Raw genomic sequence first — 21,094 nt, forward strand, 5'->3', positions numbered from 1 at the left:
CATTCAACTGTCAATGGGCATTTAGGTTGCTTCCATGACCTGGCTATTGTAAACAGTGCTGCAATTAACATTCGGGTGCACGTGTCTTTCTGAATTATGGTTTTCTCTGGGTATATGCCCAGTAGTGGGGTTGCTGGGTCATATGGTAATTCTCTTTTTAGTTTTTTAAGGAACCTCCATACTGTTCTCCATAGGGACTGTATCAATTTACATTCCCACCAACAGTGCAAGAGGGTTCCCTTTTCTCCACACCCTCTCCAGCATTTGTTGTTGGTAGATTTTCTCATGATGCCCATTCTAACTGGTGTGAGGTGATACCTCATTGTAGTTTTGATTTGCATTACTCAAATAATTAGTGATGTTGAGCAACTTTTCATGTGCTTCTTGGCCATCTGTATGTCTTCTCTGGAGAAATGTCTATTCAGGCCTTCTGCCCATTTTTGGATTGGGTCGTTTGCTTTTTTGATATTGAACTGCGTGGGCTATTTATATATTTTAGAGATTAAATCCTTTGTCCGTTGATTTGTTTGCAAATACATTCTCCCATTCTGAGGGCTGTCTTTTTGTCTTGTTTATGGTTTCCTTTGCTGTGCAAAAGCTTTTAAGTTTCATTAGGTTCCATTTGTTTATTTTTGTTTTTATTTCCATTACTCTAGGAGGTGGATCAAAAAAGATCTTGCTGTGATTTATGCCAAAGAGTGTTCTTCCTATGTTTTCCTGTAAGAGTTTTATAGTGTCCGGTCTTACACTTAGGTCTCTAATCCATTTTGAGTTTATTTTTGAGTATGGTGTTAGGGAGTGTTCTAATTTCATTCTTTTACGTGCAGCTGTCCAGTTTTCCCAGCACCACTTATTGAAGAGACTGGCTTTTCTCCATTGTATATCCTTGACTCCTTTGTCATAGATTAGTTGACCATAGGTGCGTGGGTTCATCTCTGGGCTTTCTATTCTGTTCCATTGATCTATATTTCTGTTTTTGTGCCCATACCATATTGTCTTGATGACTGTAGCTTTGTAGTATAGTGTGAAGTCAGGGAGTCTGATTCCTACAGCTCCGTTTTTTTCCCTCAAGACTGCTTAGGCTATTCGGGGTCTTTTGTGTCTCCATACAAATTTTAAGAGTTTTTGTTCTAGTTCTGTAAAAAATGCCACGGGTAATTTGATAGGGATTGCACTGAATCTGTAGATTGCTTTGGGGAGTGTAGTCATTTTCACAACGTTGATTCTTCCAATCCAAGAACGGGGTATATCTCTCCATCTGTTTGTATCATCTGTAATTTCTTTCATCAGTGTCTTATTGTTTTCTGCATACAGGTCATTTGTCTCCCTAGGTAGATTTATTCCTAGGTATTTTATTCTTTTTGTTGCAACAGTAAATGGGAGTGTTTCCTTAATTTCTCTTTCAGATTTTTCATCATTAGTGTATAGGAATGCAAGACATTTCTGTACATTAATTTTGTATCCTGCAACTTTACCAAATTCATTGATTAGCTCTAGTAGTTTTCTGGTGGCATCTTTAGGATTCTCTATGTATAGTATCATATCATCTGCAAACAGTGACCGTTTTACTTCCTCTTCTCCAATTTGTATTCCTTTTATTTCTTTTTCTTCTCTGACTGCTGTGGCTAGGACTTGGAAAACTATGTTGAATAATGGTGGTGAGAGTGGACATACTTGTCTTGTTCCTGACCTTAGAGGAAATGCTTTCAGTTTTTCAACATTGAGAATGATGTTTGCTGTTGGTTTGTCGTATATGGCCTTTATTATGTTGAGGTAGGTTCCCTCTATGCCCACTTTCTGGAGAGTTTTTATCATAAATGGGTGTGGAATTTTGCCAAAAAGCTTTTTCTGCATCTATTGAGATGATCATATGGTTTTTAATTCTTCAATCTGTTAATATGGTGTATCACACTGACTGATTTGTGTATACTGAAGACTCCTTGCATCCCTGGGATAAATCCCACTTGATCGTGGTGTATGATCCTTTTAATGTGTTGTTGGATTCTGTTTGCTAGTATTTTGTTGAGGATTTTTGCATCTATACTCATCAGTGATATTGGTCTGTAATTTTCTTTTTGTAGTATCTTTCTCTGGTTTTGGTATCAGGGTGATGGTGGCCTCATAGAATGAGTTTGGGAGTGTTCCTTCCTCTGCAATTTTTTGGAAGAGTTTGAGAAGGATGGGTGTTAGCTCGTCTCTAAATGTTTGATAGAATTCACCTGTGAAGCCATCTGGTCCTGGACTTTTGTTTGTTGGAAGATTTTTAATCACAGTTTCAATTTCATTACTTGTGATTGGTCTGTTCCTAGTTTCTCTTTCTTCCTGGTTCAGTCTTGGAAGGCTATACCGTTCTAAGAATTTGTCCATTTCTTCCAGGTTGTCCATTTTATTGGCATAGAGTTGCTTGTAGTAGTCTCTTAGGATGCTTTGTGTTTCTGTGGTGTCTGTTGTAACTTCTCCTTTTTCATTTCTAATTTTATTGATTTGAGTCCTCTCCCTCTTTTTCTTGATGAGTCTGGCTAATGGCTTATCAATTTTGTTTATCTTCTCAGAGAACCAGGTTTTAGTTCTATTGCTCTTTGCTAACGTTTTCTTCTTTTCTTTTTCATTTATTTCTGCTCTGATCTTTATGATTTCTTTCCTTCTGCTAACTGTGGGTTTTGTTTGTTCTTCTTTCTCTAGGTCCTTTAGGTGTAAGGTTAGATTGCTTATTTGAGATTTTTCTTGTTTCTTGAGGTAGGCTGGTATTGCTATAAACTTCCCTCTTAGAACTGCTTTTGCTGCATCCCATAGGTTTTGAATCGTCGTGTTTTCATTGCCATTTCTCTCTAGCTATTTTTTGATTTCCTCTTTGATTTCTTCACTGATCTCTTGGTTATTTAGTAACATATTGTTTAGCTCCATGTGTTTGTGTTTTTTACGTTTTTTTCCCTGTAATTCACTTCTAATCTCATAGCGTTGTGGTCAGAAAAGATGCTTGATATGATTTCAATATTGTTAAATTTACTGAGGTTTGATTTGTGACCCTAGATGTGATCTATCTTGGAGAATGTTCCATGCACACTTGAGAAGAAAGTGTAATCTGCTGTTTTTGGATGGAATGTCCTATTAATATCAATTAAATCTATCTTGTCTATTGTGTCATTTAAAGCTTCTGTTTCCTTATTAATTTTCTGTCTGGATGAGCTGTCCATTGGTGTAAGTGAGGTGTTAAAGTCCCCCACTGTTATTGTGTTACTGTCGATTTCCTCTTTTATAGCTGTTAGCAGTTGCCTTAGGTATTGAGGTGCTCCTATGTTGGGTACATATATATTTATAATTGTTATATCTTCTTCTTGGATTGATCCCTTGATCATTATGTAGTGTCCTTCCTTGTCTCTTGTAACATTTTTTATTTTAAAGTCTATTTTATCTGATATGAGTATTGCTACTCCAGCTTTCTTTCAATTTCCATTTGCATGGAATATCTTTTTCCATTCCCTCACTTTCAGTCTGTATGTGTCCCTAGGTCTGAAGTGGGTCTCTTGTAGACAGCATATATATGGGTCTTGTTTTTGTATCCATTCAGCAAGCCTGTGTCTTTTGGTTGGAGCATTCAATCCATTCACGTTTAAGGTAATTATGGATATGTATGTTCCTATGACCATTTTCTTAATTGTTTTGGGTTTGTTTTTGTAGGTCCTTTTCTTCTCTTGTGTTTCCCACTTAGAGAAGTTTCTTTAGCATTTGTTGTAGAGCTGGCTTGGTGGTGCTGAATTCTCTTAGCTTTTGCTTGTCTGTAAAGCTTTTGGTTTCTCCATTGAATCTGAATGAGATCCTTGCTGGGTAGAGTAATTTTGGCTGTAGGTTCTTCCCTTTCATCACTTTAAGTATATCATGCCACTCCCTTCTGGCTTGTCGAGTTTCTGCTGAGAAATCAGCTGTTAACCTTATGGGAGTTCCCTCATATGTTATTCGTCGTTTTTCCCTTGCTGCTTTCAATAATTTTTCTTTGTCTTTAATTTTTGCCAATTTGCTTACTATGTGTCTCGGCGTGTTTCTCCTTGGGTTTATCCTGCCTGGGACTCTCTGTGCTTCCTGGACTTGGGTGGCTATTTCCTTTCCCATGTTAGGGAAGTTTTCAAGTATAACTCTTCAAATATTTTCTCGGGTCCTTTCTCTCTCTCTTCTCCCTCTGGGACCCCTATAATGCGAATGTTGTTGCGTTTAATGTTGTCCCAGAGGTCCCTTAGGGTGTCTTCATTTCTTTTCTTTCTTTTTTCTTTATTCTGTTCTGCAGCAGTGAATTCCACCATTCTGTCTTCCAGGTCACTTATCTGTTCTTCTGCCTCAGTTATTCTGCTATTGATTCCTTCTAGTGTATTTTTCATTTCAGTTATTGTATTGTTCATCTCTGTTTGTTTGTTCTTTAATTCTTCTAGATCTTTGTTAAAGATTTCTTGCATCGTCTCGATGCTTGCCTCCATTCTTTTTCCAAGATCCTGGATCATCTTCACTATCATTATTCTGAATTCTTTTTCTGGAAGGTTGCCTATCTCCACTTCATTTAGTTGTTTTTCTGGGGTTTTATCTTGTTCCTTCATCTGGTACATAGCCCTCTGCCTTTTCATCTTGTCTAACTTTCTGTGAATGTGGTTTTTGTTCCATAGGCTGTAAGATTGTAGTTCTTCTTGCTTCTGCTATCTGCCCTCTGGTGGATGAGGCTATCTAAGAGGCTTGTGCAATTTTCCTGATGGGAGGGACTGGTGGTCAGTCGAGGTCTACTTTTTTCTTTTTTTAAAGGAACTTTTTTTTTTTTGGCTGCGTTGGGTCTTCATTGCTGTACGCCAGCTTTCTCTAGTTGTGGCGAGCGGGGGCTACACTTCGCTGTGGTGCACAGGCTTCTCATTGCGGTGGCTTCTCTTGTTGCAGAGCACGGTCTCTAGGCGTGCGGGATCAGTAGTTGTGGCACGTGGGCTCAGTAGTTGTGGCTTGCGGGCGCTAGAGCACAGGCTCAGTGGTTGTGGCACTCAGGCTTAGTTGTCCGCGGCATGTGGAATCTTCCCAGACCGGGGATCAAACCCATGTCCCCTGCGTTGGCAGGTGGATTTTTAACCACTGCACCACCAGGGAAGTCCCTTCAATTTACTTTTGATTTGGCTAGGGAGATTGGAAGCTTTGCAGTGGTGAAAGCAGTCACATAAACAAATATAGTGATCCTTGACTTTTTTCTTTCTTTTGCAATTGTGCGGAATGCCTTGGGAATCACTGGCACTGTGGCAAAAGAGCAATCAGACACCTGTGCTATGAGAAAGATGAAGACCAAATGATCATGGCCGAAATCTCATCATTCCATCTCTCAGTATAGGTCCCGAGAAGGTCCATGCTATGTTTAGGTGAAAGCTGAAGTAAACGTGTGTGTGTGTGTGTGTGTGTGTGTGTGTGCATGCGTGCGTGAGTGTGTGTGTGTGTTGCCCGGAGGAAGGATTGACCATGGAGTATGATCAAAGAAGTTCTACTTTAATCTGTTTTATATACATCAGGCTCATGGATAGCATTTTTTGAGTAAAAGAAGGTTCTGCTGCCAGACACGTAAGTGCAAACATACACACACACACGCACACACATACACACCCACACATACATACACACATATACACATACATAAAATATCAATAAAATAAAAATGTGAAAAGCACTGGTGCAGGAGAAAGAACACAGTATTGGAGCCTGTGGGCTGGGTTCACATCCTAGGTCAATCATGTTAGCAGCTATATGACCTTAATGAAATCATTTTTTCTTTCCAAGTCTGAAATTTCCTGATTTGTAAAGTGGAGACAAAATATCCACCTCATAGGATTATTATATGCATTAATGAATAATATGCAAGAAAACACATACCCAAGCACTAGGTACCTAGTGCATAGCTGGTACTTAATATACATTAGCTGAGGCTGAATTTACCTGCTTAGTGGTCCCAGAAAAGATGAAATTAGAAGGACATCATCATGAAGTCAACTTGTCAGATTCAGTCTACATATAATACTGCACGTAATCTTAAATACTATCAAGCAATTAGCTCAGTGGCTTAGACAAGGGCTGGGCAAACTTCGTCTGCAAAGGTCAGATAGTAAATATTTCTGGCTTTGCACGCCATACCATCTGTCACAACTATTCAACTGTGCCATCGTAGTGAAAAAGCAGCAATAGACTATATGTAAACAAATGGGCAAGGTCCAATAAAACTTTACTTAAAAAAAAAATAGTTAGTGGTGTGCCTTCAGGCTCTACTTTGCCAACCCTGGTTTTGACAAGCGCATAAGGCAAGCCTGGCAAGGAATTTGGGGAAACAAGAGTACAGAATCCTCAATAGAACTTGTCTTACAAATAAGAAAGAAGGGATGAACCTGGATACCAAGGAGTCCGGTGGGAGAGATAGAAGTTGTATTCTTGCCCCAGTGGTCTTAACCCAATAATAAGTGATATTCTAGATGAGGGTTAAGGCTCATCAACTTGAGTCAATGGCAACCAACGTGGGCCTTCTCACTAGGAAGCCACAGGTCCTCCAACAATCCTACCAGCTACTCTGCTGGCAGCTACATGCAATTCACCAATGTTTGTGTCTGCCCACCCCCGTGTGTGACTTAGGCATCCTTTTCGGTTATGCATCACTATTAAAAAAAAAAAAAACACCCAAACTAGTGGCTCCAATCAACAATTTACTACATTATTTCACAGTTCTGTGGATTAACTGGGCTACCTTAAGAGTACTTACTTGGGGTCTTTCTGGCAGCTACAGTCAGATGGAGGCTGATGTCCTCCAAAGTTTCACCTGGGCTGGATGCCCAAGATGGCTTTTTCACTCACGTGTCTGGCACCTCAGCCGGGACGGCTGGAGCAGATGGGCGCTGGTCAGACATCGCTCTCTCTCTGTCCACGTGGACTCACTATCTGAGCTCCCTCCAGCATGAGGAACTAGAGTAGTTGGATTTCTTACCTGGTACCTAGCTTCTCTCAGAATGAGCACTGAAAGAGACTCAGACCAGTGTGGCCCCAAGGCTTCTTATGATCTAGTCTAGAGAGTCATCAGTGTCACTTCCACCAAATTCTAACAGCAAAGGCCATCCCAGGTTCAAAGGGAGGGCCTACATACAAGGAAGCATTGTTCATCTGGATGCCATCTTTGGAAACTAGGTGCCACAGGCATGTCAAAAGTTAACCATTTTGAAGATCAAGTTTCTGGAACTGTTCTTGGCTGACTTATTTAAATGTCTAAAATCAAATCAGATCACAAACTCTAAGCTTACTCGATCTCCTCATAAATGTGTGTTTCCCTAGACTATTTGGCTACAGAGTACAACGTGTCAGAAGTTTTGGTCAAAGTCTCCTCACCTTCCTAAGGGGCACACAGAGCCACTTTACAATAAAGATGTAAAATGTCTTCAAAGAAGCTGAAGATAGCTTAAAGACATTTTTAAAAGCTGACCTTTGAGGTGAAAAGCAATCACTGCTCAAGATTCTAGTCACAAAGCCTGTTTGAGGGTAAATCCAAAGCAAGAGGATAACAGTTCCTAGATTATTCAACAAAAATAGCGGAAAAGATAAACCAGAATCACAAGGGATCTTACAGAACACCTAATTCAATTTCCCACACAAGGAAGGTGCCCTTTCCGCAATAAGTTTTAGGGAACTGATCTTCGACCGACTACTCTGTTCCATCAAAAAATGATTTGCATGCATTATTTCATTAACTCCTCACAACACCCCTATGAGGTCATTATAAAGAAGGCAGTAGCACTATTCCCATTTCACAGATAAGGAAATTGAGGCTCAGATAAGTTAAGTGATTTGCCCAAGGAAACATGTAGGAATTGGCAACAATAGGATCTAAAGCCCATTCTGGCTGCTGTCAAGTCCAGCGCTTTCTTCCACTATGCCACCCTGCCCGTCTGGCCAGCCAGCATCTGTACATGTGAAGTAATCAACCATTCTCTCATGAAATGGCCTGTTCCAATACTGGGCAGTTCTAATGATCAGGGGAAAATGCTTCCTTAGTGAACATTTACCCCAACAGTTTGTGTGGTCCATCAAGAGATGCCTTTCCTGCAGGGATTCTTAGTCTCAGAGGGCATGGCTGGGTTTCAGTGGGACCATAATTCCTTGAAAGAATATGTAAATTGTACCGTTTACAAGCATTTTTCATGGCAGTGGGTCTACAACTTTGATCAGATTCTCAAAAAAGATGACACAAAAAAATTTAGGAGCAACCAATCTATAAAGAAAGCAGAGCTGTGTCCAATGGGAGCTGATGAGTTGTCTAGTCATAAAGACCCTGGTCTTCACAAGTTCCCATTCCACTTGGAGAGAGAGAAAACGCAGCTGTGCAACCACAGCAGGTATAAAAACTACAATTCACAATCAGTAGGTCCCTACCCTTGTATGGATACGTAACAGAGCTGAGCAACTGCTTCCCCCACAAATTATTTTGGCCATAACATCATTTCTTTAAATGAAATCTCATGCTGATGTCAAATACAGGTTGCAGATAAAAAGAGAACTTCTCTGGTCAAAGGAACGAAAGGTTCCCCACAGCCTTGTCCGTTCACAGTCTTTCTTTAGCACCCATCTCCCACCAACTTCCTCCCTCTGAAGCCCTGGATACCCCTACAGAGTATACTATAGGGTCTTTGGAGAAGAGTTTGAAAACCAAGTATAGCTCTGAGGGTGGTCTCTGAGAGCCCATTTCCTTCTATACTTTCCTGTAGCCTTAGGTCTCTGTATTGTACCTAATTACCAAATGAGCTTGCCATGTGTTCCTAGCTAGGTTACACCAGAAGTTGAGAGTGAATGGCATAAAAGACATTCCAAGAAGGAAAGAGAAGAAGAACCCTCAGAGCCACAGACAAAGGAGGACCTGGCTTAGACATCGGGAGACATAGGTAGGAAGGAAGGCATCAGCCAAGCTGCCGAGGAGCCTAAGGAGTTTTGATACATTGGCAGCAGCAAGTGGGAGCTCATATCTGCACTTTGCCGCTCACCGCTTCCTGCTTTCCTGGGGTCTGAATGACAGAGGAGCCATGACAACGGGGATGGAAGGATGTTTCTTTACTCGTTTCTCTACCACCTTCCTGGCTTCACTCAATAACCTTGCAGTCTCAGGAGGGAGATCGCACACATTTCAAAGAACAGAGGAGGACTTCAATGGACTTTCTGTTCTTTTTTGAAATTTTGTGGAGCCAAGGAAGAATCGGGCTTATTTGTCAGCTCTCCTTCCCCGGCCTGGTGAAATAATTAGAAGACCAGAGTCAGAGTATCTGATTATACTCGAAAAGAAATGTGGTTGATATTCAGGGGCTAATTTGGAGAGATCTGTGGGCCTTCATTTTCCCCTCAGCTCTGCAGGGAAACTTTCAGTCTGCATATGGATTACATCAAAGCAGAGCAAAACTGGAGTTTCTGGCAGCTATTGCTTTATTAAACAAATCAATTTTATTTGGAAAGGTAAGTTACATGACATTCTTTTTTCTGTATCTTTTTAGAAGAAAGGTACTGTGTAAATAAGTAATGTTAATAATAACAATAAAAGTGTTTAAATTCATGCACAAACTTTGAGAAAGAAAGGGGGAAAAAAGCCAGAACATTCAGACTTATTCATTCCAATGGGGGTATATCTTTCTTGGACATTTGAATTTAACAAATCTTTATCAATCACCTACTAGGTATGAGATAACTTTCACCAGAGGTCATGAGGCTTACATTACTGTCCCATTTTAGAGACGAGGATCAAGACTAAGAGTGATCAGCCAACTTGCCCAAAGGAACACTGTTAGGTAACAGAAAGCTAAGAAATTTCGCTTCCAAAGAACCCTCCAATACACACATCTGCTTTCTCACAGGGAAATACACGAAATCTTATTGGCAAAAAAAGTCACATAAATGCACATTTCATGACACCCACTCCTGTGCTTCTACCCACAACTGTCATATTTCAGGCACCATCTACTTCATGACCAAATGACTGCAGCACAGGGTAAAGCCCCAGAAGCCCCTTCGAGTTGTGGAAATAGTCAGTCATCTTGCAAACAGTCAAGCTCCCAACTGATATGACCTTTTCTTGCATAGAGCAAGTGTTAACTAAAAGTGAAAGTTAGTTTTGGAAGAGCTGATTTCTCTCCATTGCTGCATGTCTTATTATCCCTCACATAATGTCTCAAGAGCAGGGGAGAGGAATGTCCAGCTAGAGTCCACATGCTGTCTGAGCATTGTCTTCTCTCCCTGAACGATTATGACTGTCCTGCTCCAAAAATCACTCCTCTCAGCATTATCAACATTTACCAAGTGCCTTCCAAACAAGGAAATACACACATTATAATCACAATAGCAAATTCCACGCACTGAGTACTTACTCTGTGCTAGCCACTGTGGTAAGTGCTAGAAATTCAGTGACAAAGACAGTATCCTGGAGCCTACATTCTAGGAGGGGAGACAGAGGTTAATCGGGTGATCACCATTCAGTAGGAGAAATAACCCAACAGGAAAAGAAGCTCCAGCAGGGAAACAAGTCTGGACACTCAGGGAGAATTTCCAGTAGGAAGAAACATCTAAGTTGAAACATGGAAAGAATGAGGGCAGTTAGCTAGGTGAATGGGGAAAGGAGGGGGAGAATATGATCCTGACAGAGGGAACAGTACATGTGAAGGACCAGGAGCAAGAGAATGTTCTAGAAACTGAAAAAAGTACATTATGACTAAAGTTGGCAGTGCAGGGGGCAGTGGGGGGAGGGAGATGGTCTGAGAGCTGAAGAGGTAAACAGGGGCCCATTCTCAGAAGGTCTTGTAGGCCATGGTGTCTGGAGTACACTGAGAAGGCACTAAAGCCAATGGCTTATTCTTCGGTCACCATGATTCACAGGTGGCAAATGTGGAATTTCAAGTGCCTTGAATACTGGGCTGATTTTTCATAAATACTTGCTTTGTTGATTTTTCTACTCCTTCTATTTATTCTGCTTAATGTAAAGCCCTCTGAGGACAGATTGGTTTTCTGAAAAAAATCAATGTTTTTCTCATGTTGTGCATGTGTGGCGGGGTGGAATTAAACATTAGTTCTGGGACTTCCCTGGTGGCGCAGTGGTTAAGAATCCGCCTGCCAATGCATGGGACACGGGTTCAAGCCCTGTTCCGGGAAGATCCCACATGCCGCGGAGCAACTACGCCCGAGCGCCACAACTACTGAGCCTGCGCTCTAGAGCCTGTGAGCCACAACTACTGAGCCCGCGTGCCACAACTGCTGAAGCCCACGCACCTAGAGCCCGTGCTCTGCAACGAGAAGCCACCACAATGAGAAGCCTGGGCACTGCAATGAAGAGTTGCCCCCGCTCGCCATAACTAGAGAAAGCACGCGCACAGCAACAAAGACCCAAAGCAGCCAAAAATAAATAAAATTTTTTTAAAATTATTTCTTAAATTTACTTGTTTCAATGTTTTAAAGATTGCTAACATTCCTCTTCAGTTATAAAGTAAAAGATGTATGGGCATGTTTTTATAATACCATCACCAAGGACAACGTATGCTATTGTCTCTGCATCAAGAATGGCCAGTGCAGTGCCATTTGTGGTATCTATTGCGTGAAAATATCCCATGGCAGTGAAGAGACCCATTATAAACACTGTATGGCACTGGTCTGTCTTTCCATCATCTCGCCACCTACCAATCCATCTTTTGCCTCATTCTGAAGATCATTCAAAACAGCCCCAATAAATACACAATGGCAATGTGATTTTTTAAAATTAATTAATTAATTTGGTTGCGCCAGGTCTTAGTTGCAGCATGTGGGCTCTTAGTTGCGGCATGCATGTGGGATCTAGTTCCTTGACCAGGGATTGAACCCAGGCCCCCTGCATTGGGAGCATGGAGTCTTATCCACTGCACCACCAGGGAAGTCCCGGCAATGTGTGATTTTTAAAAATAGGTAAAGAAATTGAGGAAGGGTAAATCAAAATGTGTCACTAAGATCAAGTGTAGATCAGAATTGCACTCAGAACTACACATCATGAAGTCCTATTTAGATGTCAGAAAACGACCCAAACTAGGGACTTCCCTGGCGGTCCAGTGGTTAACACTCCGTGCTTCCATTGCAGAGGGTGTGGGTTCATTTCCTGGTCAGGGAACTAAGATCCCATATGCTACGCAGTGCGGCTAAAAAAGAAAAACAAAATTTTTTTTAAAGAAACGACCCAAACTAGATTCTGAGCTTTCCAGTGGCCAAAGCAATTAGACCCAATCAGTTGTAACAGTGATCCTCAACGTTGTCTGCTCAATCACCAGAGGGAGGGAGCAGGGTTTTGGGAAAATTATCCTCACCCTAGAAAAATTAACTTCCTGAGAGTGGGGATATTTCTAATATGTAGCTATGGTTGTGTTCTTCAGTGGATGTGACCATTGAATAACAAAATTCCAAATGTCCATAAATTAGAAAACACATTAGTTGCTCATAAGAAACACAGCTTTTCCTTCCTGGCAATGAGGATGTAGAGAACAGCGTCCCTCCCGTGGGTTCTTCTAAAGGGTATAGAATGGGATATGGTGGACAGTTCTTAACAAAACCATCCCTCCCATCAACACGATGACAGGCTTCTGACGAAGAGCTCCAGTAGAGCCCTCCATGGGCGATCCAGCGCCAAGTGCTGAGGTGCAACTGAAAGAAGGTGAGCTTAGGAGGTCTGAGGGGCATTTCAGGGACACAGTTCTCTGATATACTCACTTCATTCAGAAAGAGCATTTCCAGAGGAGCAGACAGAAAAAATATAGTTTCTTCACCCACTACCCCCAAAAGAGAAGCCCTTTTGAAACTCGGGCACATTTCTCAGCCCCCAGGCAAAGCAACAGCACAATGTGCAATAATTCCGGATGATATATTTAAGGTACTGGAGATATAAAATGTCCTTCATTTGCCAAGGGACCAGTAAGTAAACCTTCAAAGGCATTTTTATGTCAAGCAAATACTTAAGGATCACAGAGAAATTCACTAGTGATCTGTGGAATAATAGCACACCTGACCTACGAAATAGGGGAAGATTGGAGAATTCTATTGATTCTGACCTTTACTAATGCAACAGAAACACCCTGGCTTCACAAATATGTTTAAGCCGCCTGGGTGATGGAGCTCCAATTCTTATAATCCACTTTAAAAATCAAATAAAAGCCCAGATGCTGTCATATGCTTGACATTCTGCTGCTTCTCACAGCCACCCTCTGCTTGGAAGCTGGAAGGCCAGGCCTCCGGGGGTCTCTCCCAAATCTGCTCTTCCTCCCTTTCTCTGAGTTCCATGGGGTTTGATCGCCACAGGGTGTCTGCTTCTCCTTATCTTCTACAGGGGCAATTTGCAGAATGTTCCACCAGTATTTTCAAACATCTTTTTGAGCCCCAGGATCGTGCAGGCATGTGTATGTGTGAAATCTAACCTGGAAGTCAAATATTTAAAAAATACATACATGTAGAACTTCTCTGGTTGAAGGCATCCCATCATCCCATCATCTCCTGTAAAACACCTTAGGTCTCTGGGGGCTCAGCTTCAAACCACGGCCTTGCAACAAGCATGGGTTTAGATGAGGGTTGATGCCCTGAAATTGAAGGTAGACTCAGATCCCGTGGCAGAATATATTAGCTCTAATAAAGGCAGCTTTTTTACCATCTTTGGATGGGTTGGCCACTTTACTCTTCCCCACCTATTTGTCCCCTAACTCCTTGTGACATGGCTTCCTTTGGTCACCTCTCTACAGTAGAAAGTGTGCTGTTGAGTGAAAAGGACACTGGCCCTGGGTTCCATCTCCAGCTGCCTCCTTTCCTAGCTCTGCACAAGTCTCTTCAAATCTCCGACCCTCACTTTCCCTCTCTATGCACTGAAGGAAAGAACTCCTTCCTCAAGAGCTGCTGTTGAGTATTAAAGGAGGTGATGTTTGTGAACCTGCTAGTAGATCTGAAAAATACTATAGAAATAGAAGGTTATGCTATTCATTTCCCATCACTGCTGTTAAAAAAAAAAAAAAAAAAAAAAAAAAGACCATAAACTTAGTGTCTGAAAAAACACAAAATTCTTCTCTTGCAATTCTGGAGGTCAAAACTCCAAAATAGGTCTCATTGGGCTAACTCCAGGCATCAGCAGGGCTGTGTTCCTTCTGGAAGTTCTAGGGGAGAATTCATTTCCTTGATTTTCCCAGCTTCTAAAGGCGGCCCGCATTCCTTGGCTCATGGCTGCACATCACTCTGACCTCCGCTTCAGTTTCCACATCGCCCTCTCTGAATTTCCTGGCCCCCCCCCATTTCCTTATAAAAATCCTTCTGATTACACTGGGCCCACCAGACAACCTAGGATAATCCTCCCATCTCAAAATCTTTAACTTAATCACACCAGCAAGTCCCTTTACCATGTAAGTTAATACATGCATATGTTCCTGGGTTACGTGGGAGACATGGGAGGGGGCACTATTCAGCCTAGCACAGATATATGTTAGATACTTATCTTTCCAGATCTATGCTCCATCCCTCTCCACCGTGCTCTGTGCTCCAGAAGGCTGACCTCTAATGGACTACAATCAATTCCGTTCCCTTCCCCTCTGGATTCCAGTTGGGTTTGGCCAATAGGAGGCACTGGCAAGAGAGTGAATGAAGGGTGAGGGGTATGTGTCCCCACTGCCAGATTCCTTGGTGCTAGGCTACAGGTTGGTGGTCCCTGTGTTCCTCCACCAAAGACCACAGCTCTGTCCAAACAGCTGTTGCCCTCTCCAGGCTCTGCGACCACCCCCTGCCCCAGCTTCATCAGGACAGGGGGTGATAATAACTCCCAGCTGCTGTTTGCCCTGGACTGTGCCCCCTCCCTTGTTGGTTTCCTTTAGCCATTAACCCTAAACTCTGACCACAGCTTTGTAAATAGTCCCTTCATTAAATTAACCTCTAATTACTCCCTTGGGTCCACGGCTTGTCTCCTGCTGGGACCCTAACTGATAAAAATACCAAAAGTACTTTTAGAAAGCTTACCAGGATCACCTTCTATAAACCTTCTTGCCTGCCCTCACCCCCTTGACCTCTCTAGAATATTTGATGCTATCAACAGCCCTTCCTTACTTTTCTAAATACAGTATAGGTATATTCTTTCAAAATAATCAGGACATTGGGCTTCTTTTAGCTCTTTGAACAGGCCAACCTCTTCCCACACCATTCTACATGCTGTTCCCTCTGGCGGTAATGCTTTTCCATTGCTAGTTCCTTCTCAGCATTGAGATCTCAGTTTAGATGTCATCTCTTAAAAGAAGTCCTCCCTGTTCCTTTGCTTTAAAAGTAAGCAACTATTGGTCACTACAATAGCACTGTTTGTTTCCTTCATAACATTTTCACCATCTGGGCTTAATTAATTAATTAATTAGTTTGTCTCCAGGAGAGTAAGGGATGTCTATCTTGTTCTCCACTTGTGCCCAGGGCTAAGCAGAAGACCTTACAAAACATGTTAGTGAACGAAGTCAGAAGAGCAGAAGAATATGTTGCACACAGTGTTGTTAAAATTTTTATCTCACTTTATCCGTAGAACAGTCATGTGGATAAGTAGATATTAAATTCCATTTGCACAAAAGGAAGCCAATCCTCGGTGAAAGTAAGTAATTTGCTGGATGTTAATCAGCTAGTAAGCTTGGAACGGAGATTTGAAACCGGGCATCCTTTACTCCGTTGCTCTTTCTAGTAATAGCTAACGTTTCTTGAGCACTTACTTTGTGCCAGGCCTGTACGAAGTGCTTTACAGACATCCTCTCATTTTAATGCTCACAACAACCCAAGAAAGAGGTAATCATTATCCTTAATTAACAATGAAGAAACTGAGGCTCAGAGAGGTGAAATGACTAGCGGGAGGTCACACAGCTAGGAAGCAGTGGAGTTGAGGTGAGTCTAGTTGGGTCTGACATCCTTTCCTTTGCACCAAGAAGTGCTAGCCCCCTTAGAACAGAGTTAGAAAACCTAACGCCTAGAATAAGGTAAGGCTTAACCTAGAAATGACTTATTCCAATATTTCCCAGACAGGATGAAAGAGGAAGTGCTAGGCTTATTCCTGGAAACAACAGCCTGCTGTAACCAGAGGAGGGGGAAGGCAGAGAATTTCAACTCCTATTTCGCTTCTAATATTCTCCATCAAAGGTAATGAGCCGACCATTAAGGAGGCTGGAAAAGCAGCCCTGGCTATCCTAAGGCATTTCAACTGAACTGGGAGAGAAGCTTCATGAAAGCAGGGATGTTGTTTTGTTCACCCTGGTATCCCTAGAACAGCAACTGTCACATCGCAGGCACTACATCCATGTTTTAGGAATGAATTAAGCGAGTCTCCTGACTCAGATGACACCACAGGCACAGACAGCACGTGTAGATTCGATTTCCGAGTGACCCTTTGTAATTTGAGGGAAGGAGGAGAATGTGAGCCATGTCCGAAGACTACGGATGGGCCACCAATTTTCCAAAAGGTTGACTATTTACATTTTCAAGCAAATTAAACTAGATCAATGGGATACTTTCCCAGAGCAGTTTGTTTAACAGGGTGGCTTGGAAGAACTTTTCTGTGAGGAACCCCAGTGTTCACCATCATCTTTTGTTCTATTAATTAAGCATTTACTGTGTGTAGAGGCTGTACTAAGTGTTCCTAGTGCTGTATCTCATTTCATCCTCATAAAAGCCCTATAAGGCAAGTACTCTCATTATTCTCTTTTCACCAGTGAGGAAAGTGAGGCACAGGGAAGTTGAGTACCTTGTCCCGGTCTGACTCCAAAGCCCAGCCACAAAATAGCCCCATCTCATCACTGTAGTAAAGAAGCCTGCCAAGACAGTTAGAGACACTCTCCAGTCATATGGGTTAACTATGAGACTCAGAAAATAAGGAACTCAGTTCACTGAATCATTACTTATGTGCTGGGCTGGGAATTTAGAAATGGAGGGCAAGAGAGGTGTTCAGCAGCTAGGAAGAGAATGCAGATTAGATTGGCAACACCAAAGGACACTTAAGAACCAAAATCCTTGGAGGGGGTTAGGGGATGAGATGGGGAGATCAAGACTTGACTAAGAAAACAGAAGTTCAGACAACCTTCAGTAGACTAATACAATGTGTATGCTGACACAGCAAGGGTTTCTTTTAAATCTCCTATTATGTGAAATAGAATGGGCAGATCTATTTTCCATCATAACACATTTAAATGAATACAATAGCACTCTTGAGAGGATTAGCTAGGATTAGAACCTGCATACAAAAGCACTGATGCTCATATACGGTGAGCTGATTGGAACAAGAATTTCAATCTGAGTTTCTTCTGCAGGATGGACTTCTCCCACTGACACCTAAAATTATATTCTGGATGACTTTCTTTTTTTTTATTAATTACATGTATTCATCCATTTAACTCACATATACTAAGCACCTAGTGTATTTTCAGCACTGTGCTTGGCCACCTCTTAGCTTTGTTCTTCCAACTAAACCCCAGTATTTCAATAGAACTCAGTTGCTTGGATAACTTTGATCCTGTGTTCTAGTTCTAGTCATGGCTCCTAACTTTTTCAGGTGACTCTAATGGGTATTTTTGAATTATACTAATCACACAAACTTGGATTTTTAATTTAATGTGAAAGCAGGCATTTGAACAAAATGTTACTAACTGAACTCGGGTTCACTCGCCTGACGTGCAGCAAAGCCAATCTACTAACACTGAGTTTTGGTGAAGGAAAGTACAGTGTTTATTTGCAGGGCACCAAGGAAGGAGGACGGACAGCTAAAGCTCAAAAGACCCAAACTCTCTGATGGCTTTCAGGGAAGGGTTTTTTTTGTTTCATTTTGTTTTGTTTTAAAACACTGTTTTAATTAATTAATTTATTTATATTTTTGGCTGTGTTGGGTCTTCGTTTCTGCGCAAGGGCTTTCTCTAGTTGTGGCAAGCGGGGGCCACTCTTCATCGCGGTGCGCGGGCCTCTCACTATCGTGGCCTCTCTTGTTGCGGAGCACAGGCTCCAGACGCGCAGGCTCAGTAGTTGTGGCTCACGGGCCTAGCTGCTCCGCGGCATGTGGGATCTTCCCAGACCAGGGCTCGAACCCGTGTCCCCTGCATTAGCAGGCAGATTCTCAACCACTGCGCCACCAGGGAAGCCCCAGGGAAGGGTTTTTAAAGGCAACATTACGGGGAAGGGTCAGAGGGTGTGTGATCAGCTTGTGGACACTCTTCTGACTGGTTGGTGGTGAGGTAACAGGGTAATGTTTCAAGAATCTTAATCATCAACTTTCCAGTTCTAACCAGTCTGGGGTCTATGAGTTTGTGGTTAGCATGTAGTCATGTCCTCCACCTGGATGGGGGTTTTAGTTAATGCAGAAAGACTCAAAGATATTCATCAGATTGTTACCTACATCCCTTCAGGAGGAACTAGGAGTCCTGTGACTCTATTGTTCTAATCATTACTGCTTGAGTCCACTATCTGGAATGCTGGTAAGGCCAAACAAGAAGCAGGAAGCATGGAGGGGCTTGTACCTGAGAAGGTCACGCAGGGTCCTACTCCGTTTCAGTCCCCCTTTTCTTTGATATTTCTCAATCCTAAGAGGAACAGGGGCGGGACAAGAAAAGGAATAAAGTTTTGGATAGAGAAGTTAATCATAAACTCACCCAGGAACTCGACTTTAGGGGGATTTGGTTTCAAAAACATTACAATACTCAATGATTGTGGGTGAAAGAACAACCTGGAAAATTCACTAGTATGATTTGTGAAAATCTTATGATAGCAAGCCACAAAGGCAGTTATTCTCTAGAAAGAAAATGATGCCCATTCTTCTGTCAAAAACACTCAAAAATCGTTTACATGTTTAGTAGCCTGTCATGGAGAGGAAATGGCTTGAACATTCAAGCACATGAGTAAAACTGCTGACCTGTCAGAATATTCCATCATGGTATTTGACAATACTGGGCATTTAGCCATTAACTAGAAGAATGGGCATGTCTACATTACCTAAGAGTTTAAATGAAATTTACACAGAGCGATAAAGTAGGCATTCTTACCTGTGTCTATTTCCATTTCAAAAGCCTGAGCTATGCTCTATCTATATAATAGTGCTGTTATTCTTATCAAGAGATGGATATTCTCTGTGGCCCACGCTAATGTGGTAACCAATCATGCAGAACATAGGTTTGGGTACGTGAGTCATTTGGACTATGAGTCATTCCAAGAATGGAGAACTGTGGTAGTATAATATCCCAGGCAGTGGTTTAGTGCAGTAGGTGAAGATATAATCAGCTCATTGTTGGTACCTGAACTTAGGAGTTTAGGGACAGATTCACATTTTACATGATGATGGTCAATTCTCAACTGTAAACTGAAAGTGACAAATATAAAGTAATTACTGCAGTGTAGCTTGCCTACTTATTAACATCCATTTAAGTAAAAATATTTGATTTTAATAATAAAGTACAGCTAATGATTCCTTTGGGTTTAATTTAAATATTATTTTTAAAAGACAGATGATCCACTGTAATTTATTCAATTTTGCACAGTGCTCATCTCAACTGAACTATATGTAATTTTTTAGACATAGCCCTTTAAATATTTTATGAACTGACATAATGTGAGAGTGAGCTCACTTATCATTGAAAGACATCACTGTTATAACGTTAAATCTGTATTTCAGAGAATTAGATTTTTAAATGTACCATGGATTCTGATTAGCACCTTATTATTTCATTTTTAAAAGTCTACATGCAGCTTTTAAAATCTGAGCCTATGGAGGACCAAAAATTTTCCTTGTTTCTGTATCCACAATGTTTGTCACACTCCCTGGTACATTACTCCCTGGTCCTCAATCAGCTTGTGTTTAATACGTAGATGTCAGTTATTCCTCCCAGCTGTGTGTCATCTTTGGGTATGTGTGCTACATTTCCGCATGGGACGTGTACACGTGAATGGACTTCAGCTGGAGTAATAGCCCTGGCTTCTACCCACCTGTGACTTACCCTACTACAAGGAAGAGGAGTAAGTTACCAATCTGGTAGTGCACATTCATTGGGCTACACTGCTCAGTCAGGGAGAGCTCATTTATATTAAAAGGAGACAGGTGTAGAAAACAGTTTGGTGTTTTCTCAACAAGTTAAACATAAAATTCCCATATTACCAGAGAAGAATCGAGAGCAGGTATTCAAATAAATACTTGAAAATGAAAGTTCATAGCAGCACTATTCACAATAGCCAAAAGGTGGAAATAACCCAAATCTCCATTAATGGATGAATGGATAACCAAACACGGTATATCCATACAATGGAATATTATTCACCCATAGAAAGGAATGAAGTAGTGATACATGGTACAACACAAGTGAACCCTTGAAAACATGCTCAGTGAAAGAAGCCATACACAGAGAGCCCCATAAGGTATGATTCCTGAAATTTCCGGAACAGGCAAATTCATATAAAAAAAATAGATTAGTGGATACCAGGGGTTTGCAGGAAGAGGGAATGAAGGGGTACAGCCTAGTGGGTATGAGGTTTCCTTTTGGGGTGATAAAAATACTTCGGAACTAATGGAGGTGGTAATTGCATGACATTGTGAATTGTACACTTTAAAATGCTTTCAATGGTAAATTTTATGTCATGTATACTTTACCACAATTTTTTAAAAGTCCACAAGTACTGGGGATTCAGCCTTATCTGTCGCTTACTGACCAGAATCAGCATCCTGGGTAAATGCAGCTGCACCTGTGGGCCTAACCTTTCCCTCAGGTTCGCTGTCCCAACGTCTGAACATGAAGGCAGTTAGGGGGGTGGGGGGGGGGGGGGTAGGTACAACTGTCAGCAAACACTTCTCACTATAGATCTAATGCCAAATTCTCCCATCAGCTACCTTTATTGGTAATAATGTTGGCATTCTGTCTCCATCTGTCTGCCTTCTGAATTTTATCTCTCCACTGACTCTTAACTTGGAAAGAATGGAATGTTTTTTACTGGCATCCCCCACCTCTATCAGCAGAATTGAAAAACCAGACAAGTGTGGTTCCTGTGGCCTCGTCCGATTCAAGGTTGAACAGTAGAGGATTAAAGATAGAGACAGGCCTATAAGCCCCCT

General features: G+C 41.7%; 1 protein-coding gene across 4 annotated transcripts in view; it reads right to left on the reverse strand.

Moving 5' to 3' along the window:
- FGF13 (fibroblast growth factor 13) overlaps window positions 1–21,094 on the reverse strand; it is a 523,122-nt gene that overhangs the window by 333,025 nt on the left and 169,003 nt on the right. The window contains exon 2 of one of the 4 annotated variants that reach the window (XM_059911321.1): window positions 13,470–13,598. The exons of the other annotated variants lie outside the window; for them this stretch is intronic. The gene's annotated coding sequence lies outside the window, so the exon portion shown is untranslated. The remainder of the gene's footprint in view (window positions 1–13,469; window positions 13,599–21,094) is intronic. 4 annotated transcript variants of the gene reach the window in all.

Source organism: Balaenoptera ricei, chromosome X (assembly GCF_028023285.1).
Source record: "Balaenoptera ricei isolate mBalRic1 chromosome X, mBalRic1.hap2, whole genome shotgun sequence".
In the NCBI taxonomy this organism is placed as follows: domain Eukaryota; kingdom Metazoa; phylum Chordata; class Mammalia; order Artiodactyla; family Balaenopteridae; genus Balaenoptera; species Balaenoptera ricei.